Raw genomic sequence first — 24,270 nt, forward strand, 5'->3', positions numbered from 1 at the left:
ACAAAGGCCAAAGAGAATCATCTTGAAGACAAACCAAAAAAAAAAAAAAAGTACAAAGGAAGAAAAATAAGAATTACAGTCTAGTTGTCAGAAACTAAGCAAAGTATTCTAAACCCATATATTTAGAAAGTGATTGAAACATAAAATTGGCTTCAAAAAAACAAAGAATGGAGAATTCATACCACTGAGATTTATGTTTTAAGATTTTAATGAAAAATTTTGTGAGGAGGAAAATTATACTGTGCATGAATTCGGGTCTACAGAAAGAAATAAAGAGCTCCAGCAATGCTGAAATAGAGGTAAGATTAAAAACACTAGATTCTATAATTCTACATGTTTTAAAAAGATAATCAACTATCTAAAACAAAATAGCAAACTGATCGATTTATAGCACAGGTAAAAATAAAATATGTAACAATGGTGCCAAAAGGCTAGTATAAATTATTTTAAAGTACATTTTATAGATTCATATACTATACATGAATAAGCTTATTATTATTTAAAGGTAAACAGTAATATTAAAGATTCATATTGCAAGCCATACAACAACCACTAAAATTACTTTTCAAAACAGGCATGAATAATAAAAAACCAATAGTGAAGGTAAAATGTAACTATAAAAGTGTACAATTTTCTTGAAATCAGAACAGAAAATAAATAGAGCAGAGTGAAGTAAAACAGGTAGCTATCAACATGCTATAATCTAACTATATCAGCTATTAAGTTAAATACAGATTTTTAAAAATTGATTAATTAAAAGTGAGAGATTGTCATATTATATAAAAACAAGATTCATTATGTTCTAACTAAAGATATTAAAAGTGGGTAAATGGAAAAACATACCACTTAAGGCTGGCACCGTGGCTCACTAGGCTAATCTTCCACCTGCAGCGCCGGCACCCCAGGTTCTAGTCCCAGTTCAGGCACTGGATTTTGTCCCGGTTGCTCTTCTTCCAGGCCAGCTCTCTGCTGTAGCCCAGGAGTGCAGTGGAGGATGGCCCAAGTCCTTGGGTCCTGCACCCGAATGGGAGACCAGGAGAAACGCCTGGCTCCTGGCTTCGGATCAGCGCTGTGCACCAGTCGCAGCGCACCAGCTGCAGCAGCCATTGGAGGGTGAACCAACGGTAAAGGAAGACCTTTCTGTCTCTCTCTCTCTCACTGTCCACTCTGCCTGTCAAAAAAAAGAAAAGAAAGAAAAAGAAAAATATACCACTTAAACACAAAAAATCAAAGATAGAGTGGCTATGAGACATACTAAATTGCAGAAGAAAAAATATTATCAAGAATCATACTAAATATATATGAAAAAAGTATTTATTGGCGAAAAAAGAATTTCAAAAAAATGAAGCAAAATCTAATAGAACTGAAATGAGAAATGGAAAAATCCACAAACATACTTGCAGACGCTCCGGCCTCTAGAAATCTCCATTCTGTGTTCAGATCAAGGTTTTTGTTGTTTTTAAGCTCCCACATACATATAAGGGAAACCATGTAGTATTTGTCTTTCTATGTTTGGCTTATTTCGCTTAACACGATGTCTCCCAGTTCATTTATTTGCTGCAAATAAAGATTCATTCTTTTTAATGACTGGAGAATATCCCTTTGAGCAAATATACCACATTGTTTCAAGGAAATGTTAAAAATTAACCAAATGAAAGTAATTATACAGCATATCAAAATCTGTGCAGTACAGCTAAGACATTTAAGAAAAGAAGATTTAAATTAGTAACCAAAAAAAAATTAAGCCTAAAGCAAATAGAAGGACCAAAATAATGATGGGAAAAATTATCAATAAAATAAAAATCAGAAACCCAATGAAATAAATGTTGATTATTTGAAAGATCTGATAAAATTGATAAAACTCTAGCAAGATGAACTTAAAAAACTTATCACCAAGAATGAAAAGGAAGACATCACTTCTGATCTGAAAATAATTAAAAGATAATAGGGAAATATTATGCATAGCTCTATATTCATAATTTATATGACAAGGACTATTTCATTTCTCTCAGAATTCACTGTAGAGGAAATAAACAACCTATATAAGAATAAAAAAATTAAAGAATTTGAATTTGTAATTATGTGCCTCCCCAAAGAGAAAACTATAGGCACAGCTGGTTTCACTTATAAAGTCTTTCAAATATTTAAGTGAGAAATAATATCGGTTATACAAGTCTGTCCTAAAAATATAGAGGAGCAGGGAACATTTTCTAACTTGTTTTATTAGGATAGCCTTACTCCAATATGAAAGCCAAAGACAGTACAAGAAAATATAACCATCAACCAATATCTCTGAAAATCACAGATGCAACAATCCTCAACAAAATATTAGCAACTCAAATACAGCAATATGTGAAAAGGGTATTATATCATGATCAAGTGGGGTTCCTGCTGGCAATATAAGGCTAGATCAATACTCCAGATTCCACCAAAATAATTCACTATATTAACACACCAAGAAAGACCATTTCATCACATCACCAGATGCAGCAAAAGCATTTCTTACAATTCAACATTCTTTCTTAGCAAAACCTCACAGCAAATGAACCCCCTTAGCCTAAATAATAATAATAATGAAAAGCCTAGAAATAACAGAATATTCAGTTTCCCCCTTAAGGTTAGGAAAAGGCAAAGATGTTTTTTCTCATCAATGATGTTTCTTCTCAACTAGAAATCCCAGCAAAGGCAAGAAGTCAAGGAAAATAATTAAAAGGCATACAGCCCAGGCTGTTTCTCCAAAGTCACAATGAAACCTTAAAATGAATTTTAAATCCAGAAATACAACAAAGGAAATAAATTAATACTCACCAATAAAGCATCAAGTAAAATGAAACACTCGGGTATCAATCTAAGAAAATGAGAATATGCACATAATTCAGCTGAATACTGTAAAACATGAATGAAAGAAATAAAAGATTTCCCATAACAGTGCAGATAACACATTCATGGTTTAGAAAGTTGATCATTAATATGTAAATTTCCCCCAGAGGATAACAAACAAAATCTTTGCAAACTTTTTAGTAAATATCCACAAGCTGATTCTAAAATCAATTTGGCAAAGGCAAAGAAGCTACACTAGTCAATACAGTTCTGAAAGCAAAGAAGACAATGTGGAAGACCCACCACATCCAGTTCCACAACAGGAAACACTTACCTTAATGAAGGGAGCCAGAAATGCACACAGAGAGCCCAGAAATAGTGTCACAGGAATATTCTCCACTTACTGACAACTCACAAACCTGCAGAGGCAATTCAATGACAGGATTAAGGACTGGCTTCTCAGAAACATTGCTGCAACAGTTAGGTAAAGCATACAAAGCGGTGCCCAATCCTTACCTCATACCTCACATAAATTGCCTCAAGAGATAGCGTATTGAAACATACCATTTTAAAGTAGAAAGTGTCTAGATGGTAATCCTTTTAATATATGTATTTATATCTTAGAACATTGAGTTGTATACCTAAAATGTGCACAACAAATTGCCTTTGTAATACAACAGAAGAAATAAAACTTGTAGGTAAAGTCTGTGGAGGCTGGTATTGCAGCATAGCCAGTTAAGCTGCTGCCTACAACATGTTACCACTTATGAGGGCTGCTCCACTTCCAATCCAGCTCCCTGCTAGTGCACCTGGGAAAGCAGAGGAAGATGGCCCAAGTGCTTGGGCCCCTGCACCCATGTGGGAGACCCAGATGAAGCTCCTGGCTCCTGGCTTAGGCCTGGCCCAGTCCTGGCTCTTGTGGCCTTTTAAGGAGTAAACCAGGAGATGGAGGATCTGTAACTTTCAAATAAATAAGGAAATCTTTTTTTATTTAAAAAAAAGGAATAAATCTGTGACCTTACTTTGGTTATAAGTTTTTATAATTAGCAATAGATCAGAATCCATTAAAATTTGATAAATCAGAACTAAAAAATTGTTTTGTGAAAAAACACTTTTTGATTCATTAAAATGTTCACTGTACATAAGTTTATTGAAAATTGAATAGAAAAAGATGCCAAGACAAGTGATTACTAAAGTCAGTAAATTGGCTGAATTTTAGCATATAAATGAGCAAACATTACACTCATTAAATGTAGTTCAGATGCTAATCTCATTTAGCTGATTCTGTAATGAAAACCTACCCATTTTTTCTAATGGAGTCACCTATAAACATTTTGCATTTTGTGCACCAAAATAACTGCATAAATTAATAAAGAAACAAACCTAGTAATAAACTCTTCTAGGCAAATATTCAGCATAGTTCTGAAAGATGATTTTAAAGTTGTAGATAAATAATGTTACTTACATACTATTTGTTGATGAACACTTTTAAGAGACAGAAAAGATAATTCGGAGATAGCTAGTGTTTGGAAATCCCATGTCTGATAAAGAGCCTGGGCTCAAAATATATAAAGAACTTGAATTAAATCAAAGACAAATCAACAGCTCCAACACATGATGGGCAAAAGTTATGACCAGACGTTTCACAAAGAAGTCAAATGGATGGCTGATAATGACACTTGACATCATTAGCTATCGGGAAATGCAAATTAAAACCATGATGAGACAGTGTGGTGCACCTATTAAAACAGTTACACTTAAAGATAGATCAGACAAAATTTAGAAAGAATGTGCAGGATTAGAACACGCATGCTGTACTGGTGTCAGTGTAAAATGATATGTTCCATTTGGAAAATAGTTTGCCAGTTTCACATAAAATTGAACATCCTCTTGCCATGTGATCTAGTCTTTCTAATCCTAAGAATTTACCCAGTGGAACTGGAATCATATACCCATTTCAAGACCCTTCTATAAATGTTCAAAGCAGCTTTATTTGTCATAGTCAGATGCTGGAAACCACCCAAATATCCATCAACAGAAGAATATTGATAGGTAATTGTAGCAAATCCATATAAAGGGATTCTATTATGTAATAAAAAGAAATGAAGCACTGATGCATAGAACAAGAATGACTCTCAAAATAATTATATTGATTTCTAAAACCCAGACATGTCCACGATTTATGATTGTATTTATATAAAATTCTAAAAACTACAAACTAAACAGTCACAAAAATAACTGAGCGGGTGCCTGAGTTTGAGGGACAGGGAAGACCAGGCAGGCCCAGCAAGGGGCAGGAGGAAACACTTTCGATGCTGTAAACATTCATACACTTGAGTGTGGTGCTGTTTGAAACGGTGCCTTGAAAAATCCAGTTTTACCAGATTGTGTAATGCACACCTGTGTGCCTTATTGCATGTCAGTTAGGCTTCAATAAAGCTATTAGAAAGGTATTGCAGTAGGCCGGCGCCACGGCTCACTAGGCTAATCCTCCACCTGCAGTGCCGGCACCCCGGGTTCTAGTCCTGGTCGGGGTGCCGGATTCTGTCCTGGTTGCCCCTCTTCCAGGCCAGCTCTCTGCTGTGGCCAGGGAGTGCAGTGGAGGATGGCCCAAGTCCTTGGGCCCTGCACCTGCATGGGAGACCAGGAGAGGCACCTGGCTCCTGGCTTTGGATCGGCGCGGTGCGCTGGCCAGAGCAACCATTGGGGGGGTGAACCAACGGAAACGGAAGACCTTTCTCTCTGTCTCTCTCTCTCACTGCCTACTCTGCCTGTCAAAAAAAAAAAAAGTATTTCAGTAACTCTAAACTTACTGTTTATTCAGCAAGATTAAATGTAAAATAAAAGTGGTGTTTCTCTACCCAAGAAATCATTGAGATTTTTAATGTTCACAGACCCTTGAAATGTAGATTCAACATTGTAATCAGCACCATTTTTCACATCTTTGATTTCTGCCGTTTTTAAATGCTGAAGGTCCAGGCCCAAAACAGCCATTTCTTGCCATCAGCCAGGCAGGCTACGACTTTAATATTTAATTGAGGATGAAATGAGAGAATCATTTCATTCTTCGCCCCTATCAATTATTTTTGCTTCAAACTGTGCTGGAGCTAATGTGCTTCAGAAGATGAGGCTGTTTGTTAAATTGCATAAATATTGAAAAACTCACACCTACTTTCTGTCATCACTGCCCAAATACAGTTCCCAGCCTGCCCGGTAGGAAGTAGGCCAGGAAGAGCATGCTTTATGCAGTATAAAGATAGCAGGTAACATAGAAAGAGCTTTGCAGGAAAGCCCTGTCTTGCTTAGAAGCACACAGGAGGGAATGGCTGGTGCTCAGCCATCACTAACAGCTATTGACTATTTACCATCTGTGCCAGACACGGCACTAAGCATTTCTATGGCACCCTCTCGCAGTCCCCATTTCCACTCTTTAAGCTATTTTTAATTAGCACCATAATCTTTCTATATGAGAAAGCTAACACTCCTACGGCTTAAAGACACTTGGTTAAGATCACAGAGCTTAGAAATGAGGGAGTCACATTTCTACTCCACATATGCGTGGATTCTAAAGTGGGTAGGCTGAAATACCATGAAAAGTTGCCTCTCCATCCACAGCCTTCCCTTAATTACTTTTCTTTTTTTTTCTGCAATAGAATATGCTTTTTTTTTTAAATTTTATTTAGTAAATATAATTTTCCAAAGTACAGTTTATGGATTACAATGGCTATTTCACCCCTATAACTTCCCTCCCACCCGCACCCCTCCCATCTCTTGCTCCCTCTCCCATTCCATTCACATCAAGATTCATTTTCAATTCTCTTTATAAACAGAAGATCGATTTAGTATATATTAAGTAAAGATTTCATCGGTTTGCACCCACACAGAACATAAAGTGTAAAATACTGTTTGAGTACTAGTTATAGCATTAATTCACATTGGACAACACATTAAGGACAGAGATCCCATATGAGGAGTAAGTACACAGTGACTCCTGTTGTTGATTTAACAAACTGACACTTGTTTATGGCGTCAGAAATCTCCCTAGGCTCTAGTCATGAGTTTCCAAGGCTATGGAAGCCTCTTGAGTTCTCTGACTTCGATCTTATTTAGTCAAGGTCATAGTCAAAGCGGAAGTTCTCTCCTCCATTCAGAGAAAGGTACCTCCTTCTTTGATGACCTGTTCTTTCCACTGGGATCTCACTCGCAGAGATCTTTCATTTAGGTGTTTTTTTGTTTGTTTGTTTGTTTGTTTGTTTTTGTTTTGTTTTGTTTTGTTTTTGTTTTTGTTTTTGTTTTTTGCCAGAGTGTCTTGGCTCTCCATGCCTAAAATACTCTCATGGGCTCTTCAGCCAGGTCCGAGTGCCTTAAGGGCTGATTCTGAGGCCAGGGTGCTGTTTAGGACATCTGCCATTCTGTGAGTCTGCTGTGTATCCCGCTTCCCATGTTGGATCATTCTCTCCCTTTTTTATTCTATCAGTTAGTATTCACAGACACTGGTCTTGTTTGCATGATCCCTTTAGGCCTTCCCTTAATTTCAATCTTAGGGGGGAGGGGACTGGTGCTATGTCTTAGAAGGTAAAGCTGATGTCTGCAGTGCTGCCATCCCATATGGGCGCCGGTTCAAGTCCTGGCTGCTCCACTTCCCATCCAGCTCTCTGCTATGGCCTGGGAAAGCAGCAGAAGATGGTCTGAGGCCCTGGGCCCCTGCACTCCCCTCGGAGACCCGGAAAAGGCTCCTGGCTCCTGGCTCCTGGCTCCTGACTTCAGATCAGTGCAGCTCTTGCCATTTTGGCCAGTTGGGCAATGAACCAGCGGATGGAAGACCTCTCTCTTTCTCTGCCTCTCCTTCTCTCTCTGTGTAACTCTGACTTTCTAATAAATAAATAATTCTTTAAAAAAAATCTTAGGGGAGGACAGAAAGAAAAGCAGTAGCATGGTGAGGAGATGGTAAATTGAGTAAAGAAGCCTCATGTGTCTGTTGAAAACCTTTAGCATGTAGTTCTGAGACCAGCACACAGTAGGTGCCACCTTAGGATTTGATGAACTGAATTGCCGAGGTAGGTTTTGTTTAGATCCTGTTACTCTTTTTGTGCTAGCCATTCTTCATTCAAAGCCGTCAGTAAGGAAAGGGAGAAAGAGGCCTGTGCCATGTTGTTCAGAAATACACAAAGAATATGTGTTGCTGTGAGTTGCCATGTGTCCCTGTGCAGATGCCATGGGCACATGCCCATTGGGGAAAGGTGGTAGGTATGTAGGGACCACAGGTGCATCCATGACAAAGACAGTAAATGGTCCCTCAGAAATGACAACTCAATCAAGTCAGTTAGAGTGGCTCTGTCACAATGATGAATGTGACCACACAGTCGGTTCTGTTAGAAAGTTGACACTGTGCCCATGTGGAAACCCAGCAGAGACCCTTTGCTAGCACGGTCATCACTCGCCCTTAAGCTCCTTCCCTTGCTGCCTGAGTCATTGCTCAGTGCTGGCCCTTAGCCTGCAATTAGGTTGGCACTGTGAGTGCTCAGTCATTTTCAGCTGGAAGTCAGAGTGGTCGCTATACTTCCAAACACCCAAGACTGGCAGGATGGTCTTCCCAGGTACTGTTATGCTCCAAAGGACCCTGCAGGTTAATATCTCCTGTGGTAGGGAGAGCTCCAATTTGCATTGGCTGCTAGTGAGTCCTGGCACCTGCAAGGAAATCCCAGGATGTGTAAACCACAGGGGACTCACAGGCTGTAGCATTGATGTGCTTTGACTAAATAGCTTGATACGTGTATATTTGATTGTCGCCATGGCACTGGGTATGACCCAGGGGCCAGAGAGCTCGCCTTGTTGAGCTAAGTGCACCGCAGGGTTAAATTCACTGAGCCCTTATCAGCAAGCACCGCTGGGTCCTTTATATTTGAGCAGCACTAGGAAGGGTTCTGTAGGAAATAAAGAAAAAAAGGCAATGCTGTAGCGAAAAGAATACCGCCTTTGGAATCATCCTGGGCTTTGAGTCTGGAATCTTCTATTTTTGGCTGTAAATGAGACATCTAACTTCTCTGAGTCTCAGCCCTCTTTTCTGCAAATAGAGATATTAATGATAACCTCATAAGACTGTTTAATAAAAGTTACATTCAGGTTATTTAGTAAATTATTAGCGAGGGTGGGTTGGAATGCTTTAGACTATGAGAATTATATATAAAAATAGCATCATCTTCAAAAACGTTCAGTCTATCTGACAAGATAATATAAATTGGTTATCAAAAGTATAAAATTAACTGTTGAATAGAATTATATTTTATGTAACACAAATTATCAGTCATAGTTTTAATGGTTACCTTAGTTTTGCTTTTTAACCAGTTTTTCTTTTCTCTATGAGTCCTAAGCAAATGCTTAGTTTAAAAAGTTTTTATAATCCCAGAACAAGAATTCAAAATAGATTTTAAATCTGGTTATCATGATATAAGATCTTTTGGCTAAAATACTCAGATCTACCAATCAGTGTCTCAGGAATGATCTTTTCAATTTCCAGTACCTTCTGATTATTCTTATCCTTTTCCCTGTTGCAAAGTGACTAGGAGGAATCTTCAAAAATTTCATGGAAATATTAATGATTGAAAAACTATACATAGATTTCAAAAAATTGTCTTTCAATTCCATTTTCCTACAAATGTTTGAAGTACTCTCATATTTGTACTGCTGGAGACTATCATATCTTTGACTACTAGATTTTCAAGGCTTATCTTTTAGGTTATATTACTTGTCTTTTTATTAAGATTTATTTTATTTATTTGAAAGACAGGGTTAAAGAGAGAGGTAGAGCCAGAGAGAGAGAGGTTTTCCATCTGCTGGTTCACTCCTCAAATGACTGGAATGGCCAGAGCTGAGCTGATCCGAAGCGAGGAGCCAGGAGCTTCTTCCAGGCCTCCCATGTGGGTGGGGTCATCTTCCACTGCTTTCCCAGGCCATAGCAGAGAGCTGGATTGGAAGTGGAGCAGCCAGGACTCGAACCAGTGCCCACATGGGATACCAGGGCTTCAGGCAGCGGCTTTAACCCACTGCATCACAGCACCAATCCCTACATTACTCATTTAATGATTAAAATTATGTATAATATTAGTAGATTGGCAAATAAAAACCATATGAGCTCTGACATCTCTTTCACATTTTTATTTTTAAATAATTGCAAAATAAACTGTACAGAGAAGTCCTCATCTATTCCCCATCCATTTTCCAGGATAGGCTTTGATCCAGTTTTCCACAAGGGAACCCCTTTGCATAGCTATCCTGCAATAGCAAAAACCAGGAGGTCAGCATTGGTACAATCTACCCTTCTTATTCAGATTTCGACAGCTTTATATGTACTCATTTGTGTGTGTGTGTGTGTGTGTGTATACATGTGAGTAGAGCTCTATGCAATTTTGTCACATGTGTAACTTTGCATAAACGTTCTCAAAATCAAAGGACGGAAAATATTCCATCCCCATAAATTCACTCCTGCAATCCTTTTATGGGCATGCCAGCCTCTCTCCCCCATTCTTAACTCTGACAATCACTAGCATGTTCCCCACCTCTATAGTTTCATATAATTCAACATAATCACAAGGGGATTCACCCAGTTTGTCACATTTACCAATAACTAATTATTTATGTGCATTGCTGCATAATGTCCCGTGGTATGATACACCTCATCTGAAGCATTCACCAACTGTAAGACATTGAGATTGTTTCTAGTTTGTGGTCACTATGAATCAAGCAGATATAAACATTCAAATACAGGTTTCTGTGTGAACGTCAGTTTTCAGTTCTCTAAGATAAATGTCTAATGGTACAGCTGTTGAGTCATAGATATGATAAATGTACGTTTAGTTTTACATTAAACTGTCAAACCATTTGCCTGAAAAACTATACTTTATTTCTATCAGTCATTCATGAGTGATCCAGTTTATCCAAATTGTTGCTAACATGTGGTGTCTTTACTATTTTTCATTTTAGTCATTCTAACAGGTGCATAAGACTATCTCATTGTAGCTTTAATTTACAATTCCTTAATAGCTAATAATGTCAAATACCTTTTCAATTGCTTGTCATCTACCTTCTCTTTGTGGTAAAATGTCTGTTCATGTCTTTTGTCCATTCCCAAAATGGAATTTATTTGAACTGTTGAGTTTTGAGGGTTCTCTGTGTATTCTAGATATAAAGTCTTTGTTGGGGTTAAAAATATTGTGGTTTGAAAATATTTATGACTATAAATGTCTCTTTATCTTCTCCACAGTTTAATAGAACCAAAATTTTAACTTATAACGAGGTCCAAATTGTTCATTTTCCTTAGTAGATTGTACTTTTGGTATCATGTTTTTAAAAAAATTACTGAAAGGAAATGAAATCAGCATATTAAAAAGATATTTGCAGTATGATTTTTGTTGCAGCATTATTCACAATACCAAGATGAGAAGCCAACCTAGAAGCCCATCAATAGACAAATGGATAATGACAATGTGGTACATGTACACAATGGGATCCTATTCTGCCATCAAAAATCATGAAATCCCGGCCGGTGCCATGGCTCACTAGGCTAATCCTCCGCCTTGCGGCGCCGGGACACCCGGTTCTAGTCCCGGTCAGGGCACCAGTTTCTGTCCCGGTTGCCCCTCTTCCAGGCCAACTCTCTGCTGTAGCCAGGGAGTGCAGTGGAGGATGGCCCAAGTACTTGGGCCCTGCACCCCATGGGAGACCTGGAGAAGCACCTGGCTCCTGCCATCGGATCAGCGCGGTGCGCCAGCCGTGGCGGCCATTGGAGGGTGAACCAACGGCAAAAGGAAGACCTTTCTCTCTGTCTCTCTCTCTCACTGTCCACTCTGCCTGTCAAAAAAAAAAAAAAAAAAAAAGAAAAGAAAAGAAAATCATGAAATCCCGACGTTTGCAGCAAAATGGAAGGAACTAGAGGACATGGTGTTGGGTAAAATAAGTAACACAGAGAAAGACGAATGCTGCATGTTTGCTACCATATGTGGAAGTTGAAACAAGTCAATTGGAATGTAAAATAGTGATTAATAGAGGCTGAGAAGGGAGAAGGAAGGCAGAACAAAGGGAGATTGGACAATGAGTATCAAAGCTCAGACAGAAGGAATACGTTCTAATGTCCTACCACCCAATGAGGTGACTATAGTTCACAATGACCTATTATATATTTTATGAATACATAGAAGGGAGGAGCTTAAAGATAATTATATGGACATAGAAGGCTAATGATCCTGATATAGTTAGTAAACTTTGTATACATTTATTGAGATATCACATTGGATACCATAAATATGTATAATTAAAATAATAAAAAGTAAAAGTTATCTGGCTGGTCCTAAGGCTCAAAGAATTTCTCTTACTTTTTCTATAAAATGTATTGCTTTAGATTTTATAGCTAACCCCATGATCCATTTTGAGTTAATGTAAGGTATGGCATTTATGAAGAGATTCATTTTCTTTAACATTTTTGCCTACAGATATCCAATTGTGTCAGTATCATTTATTGAATAAGCTACCCTTCCTTTATTGAATTGCTTTTGTGCCTTGGCAAAAAAAAAATCATTGAGCATAATTGTGTAAATCTATTTTTGGGTTCTTTGTTCTGTCCCATCGATCTATGTCTCTATCCTTCTGCCAATACCAGAATCTCTTGATTAATGTAGCTAAGCCTTAACATTGGATATTGCAATTTCTATTACTTCATTATTCTTTTTCAAAATTGTTTCAGCTATTCTAGGTCTTCTGCTTTCCTATATAATTTTGAAAATAGCTTATATTAGAACTAAAAAAATTAGGATTTTGGTAATAATTGCATAAATCAAAACATCAATATGGGGAAAATTGAAAATCTTTCTATATTAATTCTTCCAATCAATAAATTTGGGCAATTCTTAACCACTGCTCTCAAATAGAAATGAGTTCATTTTCAGTTTAGAGATGTACATGGCTGAAAACATCATTGCCCTTCTCTTAGAACAAATCAAAAGCTGGAATCACTGCTCATTAACAACTTGTTTTGACTGTACTTACAGAACTGATGTCACAGGGCGAACAACTAACTAAAAACCTGACAAAACATAGACATCCACAGGAGAAACCGGACCTAAGCAATATTTCACTAAGGAAGTTATGCTCAATCACCATATAAAGCAGGGGAGGGGGAGGAGAATTTTAGATGAATCTTAACTGAATCACGAAAGCTAACTGTGGGCTAGAGTGGGAATCTGAAGCCCCAGGAGCTCCAGATACAGGGAGATACAGATAGCAATCACTCATTTGCTGATGTATCCCCCATGACCCCATCACATATTCAAAGGGAAAATGCAGGCAAATTCTTAGTAAACTTGTCTCCTGCAGTTGGCTGTGGTGAGACAGCAATGCAGTCAAACCTTTGCCAGATCAACTTCTTCCATGTTCTTTATGGAACCAGAGCCTTAATCTACAGGGAAAGGGCAATAAAAGTCTATTACTAACTCACTAATAGAAGCTCACCGCAGCTTGGAGAACACAGGACTAGAAGAGAAACTTCACCCACTAGAGGAGGGGCAGAAACACAGGGTAGCTCCAGGGTGGGACTTCTAAGAGGGTCAGAAAACACTGGTGAAAGCCAAACTCCGGGAACTCAGGGTTTTGTGGTGTTACAACACAGAATGCTTCATCAGGACACCAGCACACCCCTACCTCCTACCAACCCCTACCAGCAGGTGGGCAAAAATCAAGTAAAATAACAGTGGGATGTCAGTGGGATAGCAGCAAGACAAAGATTCTCTGTGAGGCACAGCCTAAAGGGAGGACCCAAAGCATGAACAAGACTGGGAGAATAATCTCTTACAAATCAGCCTATAGCCTATACACAGGGCAGTGCCAGAAAATTCAGAGTCTGTTGTAGCCATAGCAATAAAAAACCTAAATTCAACTTAATTCCTGTCCAGATTATCACAAACACTCCCCCACCCCAGTTAAGGTATGACAGAAAGACAGGTGGGCTCATCTACAGGCATAAAATATACATGTATTTCAATATCTCCTGCCCTGTGCAAGGCATTCAGCTTTCAACAAAAACTATTAAGCATGGAAAGGCAAGACAAATATGTTGCTAAGAGACAAAGTTATCCCCAGAAAGAGTCTCAAATACAACATAGTTCACTCAAACTAGCAAACAGTAGCTTGAAAACTGTGATTAGTATATTGAAGGCTGTAACAGAAATGGTTAAACAGTATATTAAATTGTATGAGTCATTTCATCGGAGTGACAGTAACTATAAGGCAAAGTAAAACTGGGATTACTAGAAATAAAAAAGACACTAAGAGAAATAAAGAGTGCTCTTGAAGGCTTGGAGTAGAGTCAATAGTCAAGAAGAGAATCAGGGCCGGCGCCGCGGCTCACTGGGCTAATCCTCCGCCTAGCGGCGCCGGCACACCGGGTTCTAGTCCCGGTCGGGGCGCCGGATTCTGTCCCGGTTGCCCCTCTTCCAGGCCAGCCCTCTGCTGTGGCCAGGGAGTGCAGTGGAGGATGGCCCAAGTGCTTGGGCCCTGCACCCCATGGGAGACCAGGAAAAGCACCTGGCTCCTGGCTCCTGCCATCGGATCAGCGCGGTGCGCCGGCCGCAGCGCGCCGACCGCGGCGGCCATTGGAGGGTAAACCAACGGCAAAGGAAGACCTTTCTCTCTGTCTCTCTCTCTCACTGTCCACTCTGCCTGTCAAAAAAAAAAAAAAAAAAAAAAAAAGAAGAGAATCAACGAGCTAGAAGATAGATCAATAGAAAGTACTCAAATTGAACTGAAAAGAGGGAAAATGTTTTTTTTTTTCTTAAAATTTATTTATGGAGTGCTCGCTTTGGCAGCACATATACTAAAATTGGAACGATACTGAGAAGATTAGCATGGCTCCTGCACAAGGATGACACACAAATTCGTGAAGCGTTCCATATTTTTAAACAGAAATTGAAAGACTTTGCCACCACTAGTCTGGCCCTGCAAAAGATACTTAAAGATGTGCTACACTCAGAAACACAGAAACACGGCCATCAATATGAAAGAAGGTAAAGGAAGAAAACCTACCAGTAAAAGAGCATGGGAAGCTCAAATCATATACTAGAAAATATCTCCAGGAAAATGGCAGGGCAAAGTCACTATGTATCAATAGTCACATTAAACGTTAATGGACTTAACTTTTCAGTTAAAAGACACCAATTGGCTGATTGGCTTAAGGAACAAAACCCAACTATTTGTTGCCTACAAGAAACACATCTCTCTAACAAAGATGCATGCAGACTGAAAGTGAAAGGTTGGAAAAAGATATTCCATGCCAACAGAAACCAAAAAAAAAGCAGGTGTAGCCATATTAATATCAGACAAAATAAACTTTAATACAAAAACTGTTAAGAGAGACAAAGAGGGGCACTATATAATGATTAAGGGTTCAATTCAATAGGAAGATGTAACTATTATAAATGTATATGCACCTAATTACAGGACACAGGTCTATTTAAAAGATATGTTAAGGGACTTAAAGGGAGACTTAGATTCCAATACAAGAGTACTGAGGGACTTCAATACTCTACTCTCAGAAATAGACAGATCATCCAGACAGAAGATCAACAAGGAAACAGCAGATTTAATCGACACTATTGCCCAAATGGATCTAACAGATATCTACAGAACTTTTAATCCTACATCTAAAGACTTTACATTCTTCTCAGCAGTGCATGGAACCTTCTCTAGGATTGATCACATACTAGGCCATAAAGCAAGTCTCAGCAAATTTAAAAGAATTAGAATCATACCATGCAGCTTCTCAGACCACAGCGGAATGAAGCTGGAAATTAGCAACTCAGGAAACCCTAGAAAGTATGCAAACACATGCAGACTGAACAACATGCTCCTAAATGAACAGTGGGTCATTCAAGAAATCAAAAGAGAAATCAAAAACTTTCTGGAAGTAAATGAGGATAACAAGACAACATATCAAAACTTATGGGATACAGCAAAAGCAGTACTGAGAGGCAAGTTTATAGCAATAGGTGCCTATATCAAGAAATTGGAAAGGTACCAAATAAATGAGCTTTCAGCACATCTCAAGGACCTAGAAAAACTGCAGCAAACCAGACCCAAATCTAGCAGGAGAAGAGAAATAATTAAAATCAGAGAAGAAATTAACAGGATTGAATCCAAAAAAATTACAAAAAATCAACCAAGCGAAGAGCTGGTTTTTTGAAAAAATAAACAAAATTGACACCCCATTGGCCCAACTAACTAAAAAAAGAAAAGACCCAAATCAATAAAATCAGAGATGAAAAAGGAAACGTAACAACAGACACCACAAAAATAAAAAGAATCATCAGAAATTACTACAAGGACTTGTATGCCAGCAAACAGGAAAACCTATCAGAAATGGAGAGATTCCTGGACACATGCAATCTACCAAAATTGAACCATGAAGACATAGAAAACCTAAATAGACCCATAACTGAGAAAGAAATTGAAACAGTAATAAAGGCCCTCCCAACAAAGAAAAGCCCAGGACCAGATGGATTCACTGCTGAATTCTACCAGACATTTAAAGAAGAACTAATTCCATTTCTTCTCAAACTATTCAGAACAATCAAAAAAGATGGAATCCTCCCAAATTCTTTCTGTGAAGCCAGCATCACCTTAATCCCTAAGCCAGAGAAAGATGCAGCACTGAAAGAAAATTACAGACCAATATCCCTGATGAACATAGATGCAAAAATCCTCAATAAAATTCTCGCCAATAGAATACAACAACACATCTGAAAAATCATCCACCCAGACTAAGTGGGATTTATCCCTGGTATGCAGGGATGGTTCAATATTTCCAAATCAATCAATGTGATTCACCACATTAACAGACTGCAAAAGAAAAACCATATGATTATCTCAATTGATGCAGAGAAAGCATTTGATAAAATACAACACCCTTTCATGATGAAAACTCTAAGCAAATTAGATATAGAAGGAACATTCCTCAATATAATCAAAGCAATTTATGAAAAACCCACGGCCAGCACCCTACTGAATGGGGAAAAGTTGGAAGCATTTCCACTGAAATCTGGCACCAGGCAGGGATGTCCACTCTCACCACTGCTATTTAACATAGTTCTGGAAGTTTTAGCCAGAGCTATCAGACAAGGAAGAAGTCAAACTATCCCTCTTCGCAGATGATATAATTCTTTACTTAGAGGATCCAAAGAACTCTACTAAGAGACTACTGGAACTCATAGAGGAGTTTGGCAAAGTGGCAGGATATAAAATCAATGCACAAAAATCAACAGCCTTTGTATACACAAGCAATGCCATGGCTGAGAAAGAACTGCTAAGATCAATCCCATTCACAATAGCTACAAAAACAATCAAATATCTTGGAATAAACTTAACCAAGGACGTTAAAGATCTCTATGATGAGAATTACAAAATCTTAAAGAAAGAAATAGAAGAGGATACCAAAAAATGGAAAAATCTTCCATGCTCATGGATTGGAAGAATCAACATCATCAAAATGTCCATTCTACCAAAAGCAATTTATAGATTCAATGCAATCCCAATCAAGATACCGAAGACATTCTTCTCAGATCTAGAAAAAATGGTGCTGAAATTCATATGGAGGCACAAGAGACCTTGAATAGCTAAAGCAATATTGTACAACAAAAACAAAGCCGGAGGCATCACAATACCAGATTTCAGGACATACTACAGGGCAGTTGTAATCAAAACAGCATGGTACTGGTACAGAAACAGATGGATAGACCAATGGAACAGAATTGAAACACCAGAAATCAACCCAAACATCTACAGCCAACTTATATTTGATCAAGGATCTAAAACCAATCCCTGGAGTAAGGACAGTCTATTCAATAAATGGTGCTGGGAAAACTGGATTTCCACGTGCAGAATCATGAAGCAAGACCCCTACCTTACACCTTACACAAAAATCCACTCAACATGGATTAAAGACCTAAATCTACGACCTGACACCATCAAATTATTAGAGAACATTGGAGAAACCCTTCAAGATATTGGCACAGGCAACGAGTTTCTGGAAAAGACCCGGGAGGCACAGGCAGTCAAAGCCAAAATCAACTATTGGAATTGCATCGAATTGAGAAGTTTCTGTACGCAAAAGAAACAGTCAGGAGAGTGAAGAGACAACCGACAGAATGGGAAAAAATATTTGCAAACTATGCAACAAATAAAGGGTTAATAACCAGCATCTACAAAGAGATCAAGAAACTCCACAAAAACAAAACCAACAACCCACTTAAGAGATGGGCCAAGGACCTCAAAAGACATTTTTCCCAAAAGAGGAAATCCAAATGGCCAACAGGCACATGAAAAAATGTTCAAGATCACTAGCAATCAGGGAAATGCAAATCAAAACCACAATGAGGTTTCACTTCACCCCAGTTAGAATGGCTCACATACAGAAATCTACCAACAACAGATGCTGGCGAGGATGTGGGGAAAAAGGGACACTAACCCACTGTTGGTGGGAATGCAAACTTGTCAAGCCACTATGGAAGTCAGTCTGGACATTCCTCAGAAACCTGAAGATAACCCTACCGTTCGACCCAGCCATCCCACTCCTTGGAATTTACCCAAAAGAATTTAAACTGGCAAACAAAAAAGCGGTCTGCACCCTAATGTTTATTGCAGCACAATTCACAATAGCCAAGACCTGGAACCAACCTAAATGCCCATCAACGGTAGACTGGATAAAGAAATTATGGGATATGTACTCTTTAGAAAACTATACCGCAGTAAAAAAACAATGAAATCCAGTCATTTGCAACAAAATGGAGGAATCTGGAACACATCTTGCTGAGTGAAATAAGCCAGTCCCAAAGGGACAAATATCATATGCTCTCCCTGATCAGTGACAACTGACTGAACACTCAAAAAGAAACCTGTTGAAGTGAAATGGACACTATGAGAAATGGTGACTTGATCAGCATAGCCCTGACTGTTAATGAACAACTTAATACATTATCCCTCTTAGTATTTTTTTTTGTCTGTTCTACTTAATACTACTGGTTTAATTCTGTAATTAATACACAATTATTCTTAATTGTTAAAATTAAACTGAAATGTGATCCCTGTTAAATATAATAGTGGGAATAAGAGAGGGAAGAGATGTACAATTTGGGACATGCTCAAGCTGACTTGCCCCAAATGGTAGAGTTAGAAACATACCAGGGGATTCCAATTCAATCCCATCAAGGTGGCATGTACCAATGCCATCTCACTAGTCCAAGTGATCAATTTCAGTTCACAATTGATCATAATGATAGGACTAAGAGTCAAAGAGATCACATAAACAAGTCTAGTGCCTGCTAATACTAACCAATAGAATAAATAAAGGGGAGAGCGATCCAACATGGGAAGCGAGATACACAGCAGACTCATAGAATGGCAGATGTCCTAAACAGCAATCTGGCCTCACAATATGCCCTTAAGTCATGCAGATCCAGCTGAAAAGCCCATGAGAGTATTTCAGGCATGGAAAGCCAAGACACTCTGGCAAAAAAAAAAAAAAAAAAAAAAACTAAATGAAAGATCTCTGAGAGTGAGATCCCAGTGGAAAGAACGGGCCATCAAAGAAGGAGGTACCTTTCTCTGAAGGGAGGAGAGAACTTCCACTTTGACTACGACCTTGTCTAAATAAGATTGGAGTTGGCGAACTCAACAGGCTTCCATAGCCTTGGCAACTCATGACTAGAGCCTAGGATAATTACTGATGCCATAAACAAGAGTGTCAATTTGTTAAGTCAACAACAGGAGTCACTGTGCACTTACTCCTCATGTAGGATCTCTGTCCTTAGTGTGCTGTACATTGTGATTTAATGCTATAACTAGTACTCAAACAGTATTTTTCACTTTGTGTCTCTATGTGGGTGCAAACTGTTGAAATCTTTACTTAATATATGCTAAACTGATCTTCTGTAGATAAAGAGAATTGAAAATGAATCTTGATGTGAATGGAAGGGGAGAGAGAGCGGGAAAGGGGAGGGTTGCGGGTGGGAGGGAAGTTATGGGGGGGGCACTGTAATCCATAAGCTGTACTTTGGAAATTTATATTCATTAAATAAGAGCTAAAAAAAATCATTGCTGGACAGAAACAATCTGCATTTTTATCAGAAAAAAAAAAGAACTGTGAAACAGCATCGAAAAGACCTAACAAGTAGGGTGACACTGTGACACTGGCATCCCTTGTTGGATTATCGATTTGGCTTGACTGCTCTAGTCCTATCCACCTCTGAAAGCAGCAGATGAAGTCCCCATACCTGAGCCCCTGGCATCCATGTGGGAGACCAGCATAGAGTTCAGTCTGCACCAGCCCCAGCCATTGCAGCCATTTGGGGAGTAAACAAGTGGATGGGAGAATCTTTCTATTTCTCCTTCTATAATTCTGTTTTTCAAATAAATAAATACATATTTTTGTAAAGAAACTGAAAAAGGTTTAACATATTATTGGATTCTCACAAAGAGCAGAGAGAGAGAGAGAGAAAGCAATCAGTATAAATATTTTAAAACATAAATAACCAAGAATTTTCCAAAATTAACATTTATAAAATCAAAAGTCCAAAAAACTCAGTTAATACCAGACACGAAGAAATATTCAAACTCATGAATATTCAAAGACAAGAGAAAATATGGCAGGCAGCCATAGGACAAAGACATGTCCTACAGAGAGAAAAGAATAAGGAATATAGCACATCTGTTGTCAGAAACCACACCATTCATCAAGGCACCAAAGTGGTTTTTAAAGGGCTGAGAGGAAAAAAAAAAGACTATATTATCAACCCAGAATTCTAGACTAGCAAAAACATATTTCAAAAAAAAAGGAGAAATCAAAACATCCTCAATAAAACAGACTAAAGGGATTTATGGATAAAAGACTCACTCTACAAAAAAACCTTTAAGGAATGTCCTCAGGCAGAAAAACGTGGATTAGAAACTTCAGTCATAATGATGGACCTTCACCAAGAAATGAAGAATACTGGAAATAGGTTACATGAGTGTAGACTAGACATCATCGTAACTGTATAATTGCTCTCAAATTTAGCAGTCTCAAATAAATGGTAGGAATGTATTGTGTAATTAGAACACACATGAAGGTTCTATATGAGACAATACTAGCACAAGTAAGAGGTTGGAGGACATGGACAGGTACTCACACTGTTGAAAATTTCCAAGAATCTAAGTGAAGAAGAGGCATGAAATTATCTGGAGGGGGCTCGGAATAACCTTTAAAGTATATTGTAAACACCAGGGCAACCACTGACAAGTATTTCAAGAAGAGGTAAACTCAGAAGATTGTCAGAGACAAAATGAAATCCCTAAAAATCAGTTATCTCAAGAAAAGACAGGAAAAGAAGGAATAAGCAAGTATCACCCATGGAATAAATAGACAACAACTCTGGGGAGACAAGCTAATTAGCCAACGTGGTAGCAAACAATGTGTTCTCCAGTCAGCATTATATTTCCCCTGAAGAAGCTAGAAATTTTCTTTGAGAAAACCACAGGTGTAAAACAGTAATTATGAAAACCAAGAGAAAACAGAATTTTGTCTTACAAGTAGGTGTGAAAAGTATGAAATTGTATTTTATTATGTCTGTATAATAACTGCTGGACCAAAATATTTAAAAACGAATATATCAGATTAGAGAAATAATGATGTTGTGGCTGTGGGGTTTCTTTTTTTTTTTTTCTGGACTTGTTACAAAATTTGAACAATAAAAAAAATTCGAGCAGTAAATAAAGCATTTTAAAATGGAAATATTCTTATCCATATCACCAAACATGTAAACACGCATCAGGATTTGACAATCTGCTATAAATACAGTCGTGAAGTAGGTCTTGAAAACTGAGCATAAGTATTTGCTATTGTTTTAACAGCTAAAATTAAACACGAACAACACAGCAAAAGGATAAAAAAGAAAAGTCAATCTTTAGTACACTGGGTTGGACTCTCAGTCGATTTCACCTTCATCGTGAGAAATTCCAGAAGCAGATGGGGATGAGATGCCACTGATAATCATGTTATCATCACCATATGGATGGGGGACCCAGAGTGTGGAGCCACAGAACAGCCAGGCGTGGGGTTAAAACAAACTCCAGCTTTTAAAATTAACCGCATCAGACTTGGCTCCTTAGAATGATTCTCTGGGTGCTGTTTCTCTCCATCTCGACAAGAGATTTAAGTCAAAGCTCACTCTCTGTTCTAATTGCTGGAAATTAATCAGGAGTGATTGAAGCCCTGTGCTACCATGGTTACCGGAGTCTTCCAGAGTAGCTGCTCTCCATTTGAAAGCATGAAATCTCTGTAAGTAAATCAGCACCGGCGTCATCCGCAGTCCCATCCCACACGACCCAGTTCCCCTGACCCACTCAGCCAGCCTCAGTTCCTAATTGCCTGAAACTGAAGTAACTCACGTGCTATGGTCCTGACATGGGCAAAGAGCTGACTGGTGGATTTGCTTTCAGAATCCCAGGGATCTTCAACCCAAGCACCATGATGTTTTAAGGCTCACAAGTCTTTGTTCAAAAGTGGAGAGTTTGCTACTTTGCAGAATACCTGATCGCTGGCGCGCCCATGTCCACAGCAGCCTCAGCCCCAGCTGTGATGATGGAAAACGTCTCTAGACGTTGCTGAATGTTCCCTGGGGAGAAAAACCGACCCGGGATACAAACCAACACAGTAAAGGAGGGTCCAAGGCATGGAATAACGGGTGCGATGGATGTCTCTGAGACTGCGTAGATTATGGTCCTAATCAGACGTTTTACAGGAAGTACGTGATCACTTTAATTAAATGTATGACTGTTGTCTGAGTATGGGGCCTCTCTCCCTTTCAAGCCCAATCTAACTCTAACAAGGTCCAAACCTACCCACTCAACAGGTCCTGAGTTTACAAACATCTTTATACAGAAATGTGTGCCCAAATTAGCTTTAGAATGCATCTATTAGACTGCTGAGTTTCCAGAAGCCAGGGATGGCACCTTTTCAGTTTATATTTGCTGATTTACATCCTGTTTACCATGGAAGCTCACAGACAACACCTGGCAGAACAGGATGAAAGGGCTTTGGAACAAAAACAAGACAGGACTGCAGATCAAACAGGGAGGTGGCCTGTGTCCCAACCAAACACCTATCGCCCAGGATACTTGTAGATATTGTAAACAGGAGAGAGATTGTTCTATCTGACAAAAGGAAACAAAACAAAACCTCACTGTTTAGATCAATGAGAGTACTCTAAGGAAGGAAAACACAGCAACACACCCAATATCCTGCCTTATAGCTAAACACTCAAAATGAGTTACCACAAGTACAGATGGTCAGCAGTGTTAATTCCTGGGAGATGCAGAGCTGTTCTCGCTGTCAATAAATCCTGACACCTTGCGCAGTCTCTCCCTGTAACATGCCAAACAGGTGGTGGGTATTTCAAACAACACACAGGTTTTCCTTTTTCCCAGCTCCTATCTCTAGCCCTTAGGCCCTTGATTACAAATATTCCTCACTGCCTTCTCATACATAAACCTGCAAATTTTACCGGCAAAGACTACTCTGCAAATGGAACTGTAGCCAAAGAAACAGCTGTGGAGGTTCACCAGGACGCCTCCATTCTCAATCACGTTAGCTTTTTGCCACCGTCACAAACGCCTAAGAGGAGCCGCTTGTGAAGAAAGGAGGTTTATTATGGCTCACAGCTTTGGAGGTTCTCAGTCCGAGATCAGCTGTCCAGTGACACTGGAGGATGGCCACAGCAGACTGTGTCCAGAGACATGATCTGAACCAGGAAGTAGAGGGAGAGTGGCTGGGCTCAGATCCAGGCTTTATAACCGACTCTCTCATGAGAAGTACCTTTTAAGGGCAACCCCTACCCCACCACTTAAACTTTCCCAACAGGCCCAGCTCCTAAACACTATAATGGAGGGAAGTTCCCACCCTCTGAGAACCATCAGCTCATGCTTTGGGGATTGAACTTTAAGCATCTGTTTGACTTTTGGAGCCATATCCTACTCAAATCATAGCAATCATCAAGTTGTGTTTGCGCATCTTTACCGACTCTACTATGTTTGATGTGTGGCCAAAATAAAATTCTTGTCACTGTTAACTCACTCAAATTCCACTCACGTGTGAAAACTAATCAGAGAAGCACCTATTGAACTTCAGATGGATCTTACAAAATCATTACCTAAACTTCCCAAATATTCTTTGACAACACAGGCAGAATATTATTAACAGCTATACTTGAAAGCCTGTAACAGCAGCTTTCTCATATTGTGCACAAGCACCTGTAACATTATTCTCTTCCAGCCAGTGTAAAAAAAAACAAGCAAAATCACAGAAGAATGATGTCAATGTGTCTTGAGATTCCAGGGCCAACAATAAAATTATGAGCCCTCCATTCACCGGAGTATCTA

The 24,270-nt window shown here is 38.9% G+C and overlaps 1 long non-coding RNA gene and 1 other non-coding gene across 4 annotated transcripts; one reads left to right on the forward strand and one right to left on the reverse strand.

The window, feature by feature from the left end:
- Positions 1-190: 190 nt before the first annotated feature.
- LOC149120059 (uncharacterized) lies at positions 191-23,346 on the reverse strand. 3 transcript variants are annotated; one of them, XR_016226845.1, is made up of 6 exons: positions 23,167-23,346; positions 22,424-22,508; positions 3,155-3,239; positions 2,809-2,848; positions 1,398-1,557; positions 191-1,171 (listed from the first exon to the last, which is right to left on the reverse strand). It is a non-coding gene; the product is annotated as an uncharacterized LOC149120059 (long non-coding RNA). The 3 variants fall into 3 exon arrangements; XR_016226846.1 differs by lacking the exon at positions 22,424-22,508; XR_016226847.1 differs by lacking the exons at positions 191-1,171; positions 1,398-1,557; positions 2,809-2,848; positions 3,155-3,239 and adding an exon at positions 21,641-22,169 and having other exon boundaries at positions 22,282-22,508; positions 23,167-23,345.
- Positions 14,657-14,763, forward strand: LOC127484679 (U6 spliceosomal RNA). The gene has a single exon (XR_007911844.3). It is a non-coding gene; the product is annotated as a U6 spliceosomal RNA (small nuclear RNA).
- Positions 23,347-24,270: the final 924 nt, after the last annotated feature.

The sequence above is a fragment of the Oryctolagus cuniculus genome, chromosome 20 (assembly GCF_051225735.1).
Source record: "Oryctolagus cuniculus isolate XC-2025 breed Fujian yellow rabbit chromosome 20, ASM5122573v1, whole genome shotgun sequence".
NCBI lineage: Eukaryota > Metazoa > Chordata > Mammalia > Lagomorpha > Leporidae > Oryctolagus > Oryctolagus cuniculus.